Genomic DNA, 10,050 nt, shown 5'->3' on the forward strand with positions numbered 1-10,050 from the left:
CGGAGGAGGAAGCCGGACAGACTTGGCAGACCCAAGCGCATAGTGAGGGTCTGTTGTGGAACGTCTTGTGGAGCCCTCTGTCAGTAGGGTATTCAACTCGCACCTCCGTGAGAGCTTCTCCCATGTCCCGGGGGAGGCTGGGGACATTGAGTCCGAGTGGACCATGTTCTCCGCCTCCATTGTTGATGCGGCTGCTCGGAGCTTGTGGTCGCAAGGTCTCCGGTGCCTGTCGTGGCGGCAACCCCCGAACCCGGTGGTGTACACCGGAAGTAAGGGATGCCGTCAGACTGAAGAAGGAGGCCTATCAGGCCATTCTGGCTTGTAGGTCTCCGGAGGTCATCGACAGGTATCGGCAGGCCAAGCGAGCCGCGGCTCGTGCTGTCGCAGAGGCAAAAACCCGGTCCTGGGAGGAGTTCGGGGAGGCCATGGAGGAGGACTATCGGTCGGCACCAAAGAAATTCTGGCAAACCGTCCGGCGCCTCAGGAGGGGGAAGCAGTGTCTCACCAACACCGTTTACGGTGCGGGTGGAGGCCTGCTGACCTCGACTGGGGATGTCGTCGGACGGTGGAAGGAATACTTTGAGGATCTCCTTAATCCCTCAGTCACGTCTTCCGAAGAGGAAGTAGAGACCGGGGACTCGGAGGCTGGCTCATCCATCACCCAAGCTGAAGTCACTGAGGTTGTTCGCAAACTCCTTGGTGGCAGGGCTCCGTGGGTGGATGAGATCCGCCCTGAGTACCTAAAGTATCTGGATGTTGTAGGACTGTCTTGGTTGACACGTCTCTGCAACATCGCGTGGCGGTCGGGGACCGTGCCTCTGGACTGGCAGACCGGGGTGGTGGTCCCTCTGTTCAAGAAGGGGGACCGGAGGGTGTGTTCCAACTACAGAGGGATCACACTCCTCAGCCTCCCCGGTAAGGTCTATTCCAAGGTACTGGAGAGGAGAATCCGACCGATAGTCGAACCTCGGATTCAGGAGGAGCAGAGTGGTTTTCGTCCCGGTCGTGGAACACTGGACCAGCTCTATACCCTCCATCGGGTGCTCGAGGGTTCATGGGAGTTTGCCCAACCAGTCCACATGTGCTTTGTGGATCTGGAGAAGGCTTTCGACCGTGTCCCTCGGGGTGTCCTTTGGGAATACGGGGTCCGGGGCCCTTTGCTCGGGGCTGTCCGGTCCCTGTATGACCGGAGCAGGAGCTGTGTTCGCATTGCCGGCAGTAAGTCAGACCTGTTCCCAGTGCATGTTGGACTCCGCCAGGGCTGCCCTTTGTCACCGGTTCTGTTCATAATTTTTATGGACAGAATTTCTAGGCGCAGTCAGGGGTCGGAGGGGGTCCGGTTTGGGGACCACAGGATCTCATCTCTGCTGTTTGCAGACGATGTTGTCCTGATGGCGCCATCAAACCCGGACCTGCAACATGCACTGGGACGGTTTGCAGCCGAGTGTGAAGCGGCTGGGATGAGAATCAGCACCTCCAAATCCGAGGCCATGGTTCTCGACCGGAAAAAGGTGGCTTGCCCTCTCCAGGTGGGTGGGGAGTCCTTGCCCCAAGTGGAGGAGTTCAAGTATCTTGAGGTCTTGTTCACGAGTGAGGGAAGGATGGAGCGTGAGATTGACAGGTGGATCGGTGCAGCGGCTGCAGTGATGCAGTCGCTGCATCGGACCGTTGTGGTAAAGAGGGAGCTGAGCCGAAAGGCAAAGCTCTCGATTTACCGGTCGGTCTACGTTCCTACCCTCACCTATGGTCATGAGCTTTGGGTAGTGAGATCGCGGATACAAGCGGTCGAAATGAGTTTCCTCCGCCATGTGGCTGGGCGCTACCTTAGAGATAAGGTGAGGAGCTCGGTCACACAGGGGGAGCTCAGTGTAGAGCCGCTGCTCCTCCATGTCGAGAGGAGCCAGCTGAGGTGGCTCGGGCATCTGTTCCGGAGGCCTCCTGGGCGCCTCCCTCGGGAGGTGTTTCAGGCATGTCCCACCGGGAAGAGGCCCCGGCGAAGACCCAGGACACGCTGGAGAGACTATGTCTCTCGGCTGGCCTGGAAACGCCTCGGGATCCCCCCGGAGGAGTCGGAGGAAGTGTCAGGGGAGAAGGAAGTCTGGGAGTCCTTGCTCAGACTGCTGCCCCCGCGAACCGGCCCCGGATAAAGCGGCAGAAGATGGATGGATGGATGGATGGAAGCTTAATCTGATGTTAGATGCTTTATGCACTAGAAATTTAACCCAAAAAAGCCAAAATAGAAAAATGGGATTAAATATGCATGAAGTAAATAAAATCAAACTTTAGGTTTGATGAGGAAACATTATACCACAGTGAAAGCTAATCACTATATACTGATACTGTAGAATGAACAAGAACAATTAAATACACATTCATATCGAAACACTTTGATTGTAGATCAAGTAGTGTGTAGTAATGTAATATATATATATATATTTTTAGAAGACCCCCAAAGGTCCTTGATCTGTTTCAGGCAGTACATCTCATTTCCAAATCCCCTTCTTACAGGTTCATTATGTGCACAAGAGCATGTATATGCAGGGCACCTTAGAGACCTAATACTCAGCTGCCTCTTTGTTTTCCCCTTGACCTTAAGATATGTTAAAATGTGTTATTAAAGGCCACTGCACGTGTGAGGCCCTCATTTGCATATATCATGCCGGTCTGAATCTTTGTTTTATCAAGTACAAGCTTTTTATTTAAAAGCTAAAGGCACAGTCCCTGTTTTAAAGGCTGCAAAAAATAGTCGAGAAGTTCTGCTCCAGTTGATTTGTGAAAACAGCAGCATATTGAATAAGACAAGAGATTCTCAGTCATAAGATGAAAAACAGGAGACGCTTTCCCCTTACTGCCAGTGTGGGAGCCCTTGGTGTTGCTGTACACTTTGTTTCTCAGGAATTGTTTTAACTTTTTGACTAAATAAAATGTATTTATTGATTTGTATGAGTGTGCTTTCAAGAGAACATGTTAAAGCTGCAATAGTGCTACCTATTATCTTATTATCATTATTATATTATCCCCTCAACAAGACAAAGATGATGCGTTAAATGAGCACCGAATGAGTAAAGACAATATTGATCAAAGTAAGTGCTATGATTACTATGCAAGTTAGCGGCACATTAGCAGCAGTGAAGTTTAATCATCCTCATCATTGTGAATGCATCTCACTACTACAAATATTGGAAAATTAGATTTTTCTTTTTTCACAACCAGGAAATTTGAAACAAACATGTGATTTTTGTCTGCATTCTAGTGAGTTTTAGCGTGGTCATGTGTGTTATTTGTTTGCTTGAGCAAGGCACAGTACAGAGACAAAAGGACACCACGAACATGAGGCGCAGCCTGAGTGCCCTGAACAAAGACAAGATGTACGCATGTTATTTGTGTGAATAATAACGGTGTGAAATAAAAAGTTACTGCATTCATTCAAATAGCCAAAACACACACTTTAAAGTCCATTCGTTTTCATTCATTCAGTAATTACACTCTGTTCTTATCATAAAAGTAAAAACTCCAAAACTGTCCCTGCTTTACTAACTCACCTGCTGTCCGTCCTTGCTCGATTTTGCCAGTTTGTGTTGAATAAATGAATATCCTTGTCACGACGGTGGGAACTACAACACATCCACATCTGTCTACAACGAGGCCAAAATGAGAGATACCACAGCAGTATTTATGAGCAGCTCCTATGCTCACAAACAGAAGAGGAAGCTGAGGGGTTATGCATTGGTTGAAGAATTGATATTGCTTACACTGTGGTGCCCTCCTGCCGAGCGAGAGTGGCTCATTGTGGATGCTGAAGAAAGAGCTGCTGCACTCCATATTCACACTTATGATGGAAAAGTAACTCACTTTTTTACTTTGACTTTCCTGGTGGGGAAATTGCAAAATGATTGCGCAAAAATAACTTGGAAAAACATGCGTTCTCACAACTTGGCTCTCCACAGATCTGATCTGTAACTTGTCTCAATGAAGGGAGATTCAAGGCAAAGCAATAGAGGTAATTGGCAATTCCCAGAACAAAGCAAAGCTGAAACTAATCTCACTATGAGATTGACTAACTTTGACTAACTCTCCAGGTGGTCGATTGAAATTTAGTGAATTTAAGGCTCAGCCAAAGCGAACCTAAAGTGATGTCATCACTTACCGTCACCCATGGGTGGAGCCAGACCCTGGCTTTGGGGCTTGAGCCCCGGAGCTTTGTCCAAAAGCCCCGGATGTTTTAATTTTTATAATGTCACTGATTTGTTAGCGTAACAGGTAGAGCGTTGGGTTGGGACACAGGCTGGTTATTTTGGTTATTTTTGATGTATGATTGGCTGCATGTAGAAAGTGCGCGGTGTTTACAGCACGTTACGCAAACTGACCAATTTGTCCTTTTCTACATCATTTAACTGAGGTTTTGCAAAAAGTGAAGGACACAAGAGCAGATCGACAGGGAAAAAAGAGACATTCAGAACATGAGCTGAAAAACAAAGTTCATCTGACGTAGAATAGACAACAACAGCACATGATCGTTCAAACCATGAATTCATTGTGGTTGTTGGTGTAGCAGTGGCTCAGGTTTTATTCATCTACAAAGCAAAAGCAGAGAAACTACAGGACAAACAGCTCACTGAGGAAGGTGTCTGCTAAAGGTAAGACTGACTTTTACTTTCTCCAAAGACCAGAATCATTCTAAAACAGTCAATTGTCAATTGAATGGATGACTAGCCCAGTCAGCAGAGCATCAGTCATTGGACTATAGGTTTGTGAGTTAAAGCCATGACAGAGGCATTTGTTTTGTCACTGATTGTTTTAAATCAGAACACCAAGACATACAATTTCTTGAAAAAGTAAATGTAACTAAATGTCACCTCTGCTGTTCAGTTCAACGTTTTTTGCAGGGAGGAGCTCTCTCAGAAGGCAAAAAGTCTGCCTTTGCCTTTGGAGGGTTACTGTCTGTAACTGCACTATAACCACATCATATTGGCCAGAATGAACCCCCTTTCTTTTTGGGCTAAACCCCGGATGTTTAGAATGTCTGGCTCCGCCTCTGCCGTCACCACATTCAGCTGTGAGAGCTGTGCTGGTCTGAGCTAAAAGGTTGCCTGCTGGAAAATATCCACGTTGTTTCAAGACTAATAGGCACATGTCAGCAACAGTGTTCATTTCGTCCCGTAGTGTTAGTAGTGTTAGGGACGCGAGACTGTGAGATGTCCGCTTGGCAAGCAGTCAGCATGCATTTAGAGCTCTTATCAGAGCTGCCACTTTGTAGGCTCTTTCAGCCATGGTGGAGCCTCGGTTTAGAGGGGTGGGGGGGGGGGTCGGCTTTAGAGGGGTGGGGTGGGGGGGGGGGGGGGGTCTGCTGTACGTGGCTGAGATCTTCGGGTGAAGATGGGCTGCAACTGTCGGCTCGGGGTGTGGCATGATCTGTACTATAGTGACATTGGTTTTACCACTAGTTTTCCAAAACCCAACACAGCATTAGACTTTTATCTCAAGATCGGGCTAAAGCCTGGGCAGAAGCCAAGGCAACCAAATCAGCAACATATTGGCAGCAGTTTTGTCACAAACGCATGTATTACGGTAAATATGTTGCTCTCTATAAAAAAAACTGGAGCTGACACCGTTGGACCGAGGTTTATATTGTTACTTGCTCCACTAATGGTAAATTGTTTAACTCATGTATTGATCTCTAACTTCAAACATTCCCTTACTATGGAAATCTGCTTTTCCTCTGCATAAAGGACAACCCCTGGAGAAACTCAGAAGTGTTTATGTTTGAAAGATAAATACAGGTAGTAAAAAAGAAACAGTCTATCTTTATCTCTATCTTTGAGGGTAGCACAAAAGAGCTGCCAGTCCAGTTAGTGGACCAAGGCTAAGAACTATCACAGCTGCTCCCAAAGTTATAACTGATATTGCTTTTATATTAGACAATCATGAAGAGCTCACAAATAGAGTTCAAGCTGTTTCTTGCTTTCAATCTGAATTTTAACAAAGGGACAATGAACGTAAACTCAATTGGGCATAATCTAAAACACAGTTACATCCACTTTCACTCTATTCTACAAAACTGCATTAGTTTAAAATTGTTAATGAATTCAATGAAAACAAAATGTGATGCAAATATGACCCAAATATGAGGTTCTACAAAAAACAACCGTTCTGACTCAAAAATGTATCTATTGTAACGCTCTATGTGATTGAACAGTGTGAGTATTACAGTATTACAGTATTACAGTATTACAAATACTCGAGCTGACAAATAATCTTAAAGCCAGATCGTCATTCTTCTTCAGAAATAAAGCGCGTTTTCCTCTTCATTGTAGAAAACAGTTAATCCAGACTTCATTTCACTCACTTCTGGATTATGGTGATATTAAAAATATGTATTCTACAGCAACAGTCTTAAAACCTCTGAACTCTACAGGTCTACTGTCAATTTACATTTTTATTTTATTATTACTATTCAATAAAATATCTTGAAATTTTACAACAGAAAACACATAACAGACATAGAATAGGACTAGAGAGAAAAATTAGGAATAAATAATATCATTATTATTAATAATGATATTAATAATAATAGTAATGATAATTATACACTCCCTAAACCTATTTACCTGTTTGTTTGTTTGTTTGTTTGTTTGTTTGTTTGTTTGTTTGTTTATATGTTTGACTTGTTTGTAAGATATTGTTTCATAAGACATATATTATTATTATCTCCTAGTTTTTGGAACTATGTATTTGGGCAAACCCTCAAAACCCCTGTTATGGACACAATAAATGGTCCTTTGGAATATACTCTTGGCGGTGGGAAAAAAGACCATCACAAAGAGACTGGACTGACATAGTGACAGACAAATGGAGAAAACGTACTGGACACATTTGACAGACGTTGGACTAAATGAAACATACATATGTAAAACAGACTGTGCCGTAATGAAAATGTGCCTTTCGTGTTGTTGTTATTATTTATTATAATGATTTCTTACTTTTTTCATTTCTTCCATTTCTTCTGCTCTTCTGTTTTCAAAAACTGAAAAAAATGGGCATTTTTTATTGAAATTTGGAGCTTCCTTCTATGAATAAAGGTTAGATATAATTTAGTGTACTTTTCAAACTGGACCTCATTCTTTCCCAAATTATTTATTTGACTGAAAATAAGTGGGAAACTTAGAACTTGACAGACCCTTTGAATTTGAAGGGGTTTTAATGCTTCGCTGTTTAAAGGCATAATATGGAACATTCTAGGCCAAGCAATCTCAGCTCCCAATTTCAATCAAACATCTCCATGAGGCAGACCCACCGCCCGAAAATAGTGCTCCAGAAATGCAATTTAAAAAAAAAATGTATAATCAGAAATAAATCAACTTCAAATATCTAAAACTAAGTGATGCCAAAAGAAGAGGTGGTGATAGTAGTGAAGCTACACGTTGTGTCAGCCTCTGTGGCAAAAGTACAAGTAGCAACATTAGTATAAGAAAAAGTGTCTTCTGTTGCTGGTGGTTATGGTAACCACAATATTATAGGCCTAGGCTTTTAGAGAGAAGTATTGATTTGTATTATTATTGTACTCTTTATTTTCATTCAGAAGTTCAGTAGAAAAGACAAAATTGTAGATAACCCGAACTCTAATTGCATAAAGAAAGTGTTGGGTACAAAGAGGTATTGAATGTTCAGAGGAACTTCTTTGCTGTCCCTCCTTGTCTGATATTTCCCGGCAGCACAAGGACTCTTTGCGCCACAGAAAAATGTGTCTTTTCCTCGATCATGCGTTAAACTGATAGTGAACCGGGGAATCCGAAGGCACACAAAGCCTTTTGGTGCTGGTCCTTTTAAGTTGTGCATGCATTATCATCCATGTCTCCTGTGCGTCCCCCTGAGCCCCTCGTGTAGACAGGTTACCAGAATGCTGCACCTGGGCCTTTCACATCAGCCAACAGAAAGGAAAATTCCCTGATTCACTGCATCCACCTGCTAGAATCAGACAAAAACGGGAAAGGCGGGAATTACATTTTTCCAACTGACATCCCTGGCACTCGGACAAGGATTAAGGGCCAATTTGCCCCATCTCTTTCCTAGGCTCAACTTTATCCCAACAACTCGGGACTTCAAAGCTGCAGATAAAAGTGGAGCAATGGATGCTCATTCTTCAGTGCAGATTGGCTTAGATAGGCTAAGGCTTAAAATGGCTGGAATACAGAAAGGAAATGTGTTTTGATGTGCTGTGGAGTGTGAAGGACCAGGCTGTGGAGGCACAGCCCACATTCTCCTGTTGTTGACCGCCTCCGTCTGGTCAACATGCAGCGCCGTGGAACCAACAGATGCAGGAAGTATTTTCCACAATAAGAGCAACATTCAATTACCGGTACTAAGAAATGAACTTTATTTTGGGCCCAACATTAACGTGTGTATTCTTTTTGTAAATTTGTTATTGTTTCTTGTATGTTATTCATAATTAGATGATAACTGAACCAAGTATGCCTCATTATAGATCCAAACTAGTGTTTCAATGTTATATTTATCGTATTACAGCTCATGTTATATTCGTTCATTCATTCCTTTTCTACCACTTGTTCCCGTTCGGGGTCCCGGGTGACTGGAGCCTATCCCAGTGTCTGTTGTCTGTTGTTTGGGATAGACACATGGGACATTATTATAACAGTGGGAAATAGGAATACAAATAAGATTCAATATATACACATAGTGAATGTTCTGACAGGTAAAGTAAATAATACATATTATACTGTTACAAACCTTAATTTAAAATATATCTTCAACAAATACATTTTACTCTGTTAATCCACTTTGGTTCAACTAAAATCACTTTTTTATTATTTTCAATACTCAAATGAAAAGGCCAAATCACAGAGGTGGTGAAAACATCACACAAAATGGCCCATTTTTTAGATAAAATCGGAATACTAAGTGAATTTGTTTTCACCTTTTATCACAGTCACGGACATCGAGGATTAGGAACAACACTGGCTTTGATGATTCTCCCCATTTGTTCTGTTAGAGCCTTTTCCCTCTATTGCCTTTCACTCCAAATACTGTTTTTTGAGGAGAAAATGTGTAATGCCTCAATTTGGAAGTTTACTCAATTTTTCTTGTTTGATCAACCTTACACCACCAATACTGTTAAATATTTGGTCAAAGTTGGTTGAACTGTACCTGATTGTTTAATCCTAACATATCTTGCATTGACACAGGTGTTTTTTCTCCACAGATCTGACCTGACCTGTAACCTGGCCTGACCATGCACCTGCTGGTCTCCAGAGAGATGTTAAATGCCATGCTGAACATTACATGTTAAGCATTTCATGACTTGCAAGTGGCAAGGCCCCCACCAGAATGAATTTATGTTTATTTGATTTGTAAATGGCCTAATATATAATAAGCAACACCTGTTTGCTTGTTTCACTTCAGAGATTCAGAGCAAATCATCTGCTTTGCTCTTTTCTTTTCGTTCACTTACAACTAACTGCATCACCCACCAAAGCAAAATGGAATAATCAATGTGTTACTTGAGGCAATGGTTGTAACAGGTGCTCTGACTGGTGTAAAAAGGTTTGGTTTATTGAGACCAAGTTTTACTCTCTGCCCATGAGGGGAGTTTATTCTCATCTCTGATTGGAAAAATGTTTAAAAGACACAAAAGTAATTTGAACATGTTTACTTTATCAGAGAATACATACACGTAATGTTATATGAAATCATTATGTTCAAGGTGACTATTTGTCTCCATCAGGAGAAATTTAGTTTGGACCAATTGCACCCTTTTAAATTCCCTTCTCAACCATCACCCAGTCCTGGCCAATGAAAGAGCAGCGATGTGCTGCCCGGTGGTCCAGTGGTTAAGGCACAGCACAGGTATGTCAGGCTCTAAGGGCAGCCGGACAAAGTGTCGAGAGTTCAAATCTCAATTCCCCATTTCACCCTGTCCTCTCCTGTCTAATAAAACCTGAGGGACACAAAAAACAGCAACAGTGCCTCCCCTGGGCTGAGAGGACGTGGAGTAACCACTATGTGACAGGATACTAAACAATGGCTCTTGGTCGT

The sequence above is a fragment of the Eucyclogobius newberryi genome, unplaced genomic scaffold (genome assembly GCF_026437365.1).
Source record: "Eucyclogobius newberryi isolate DKJ021-1_F unplaced genomic scaffold, fEucNew1.0.hap1 SCAF_6, whole genome shotgun sequence".
Taxonomy (NCBI): domain Eukaryota; kingdom Metazoa; phylum Chordata; class Actinopteri; order Gobiiformes; family Gobiidae; genus Eucyclogobius; species Eucyclogobius newberryi.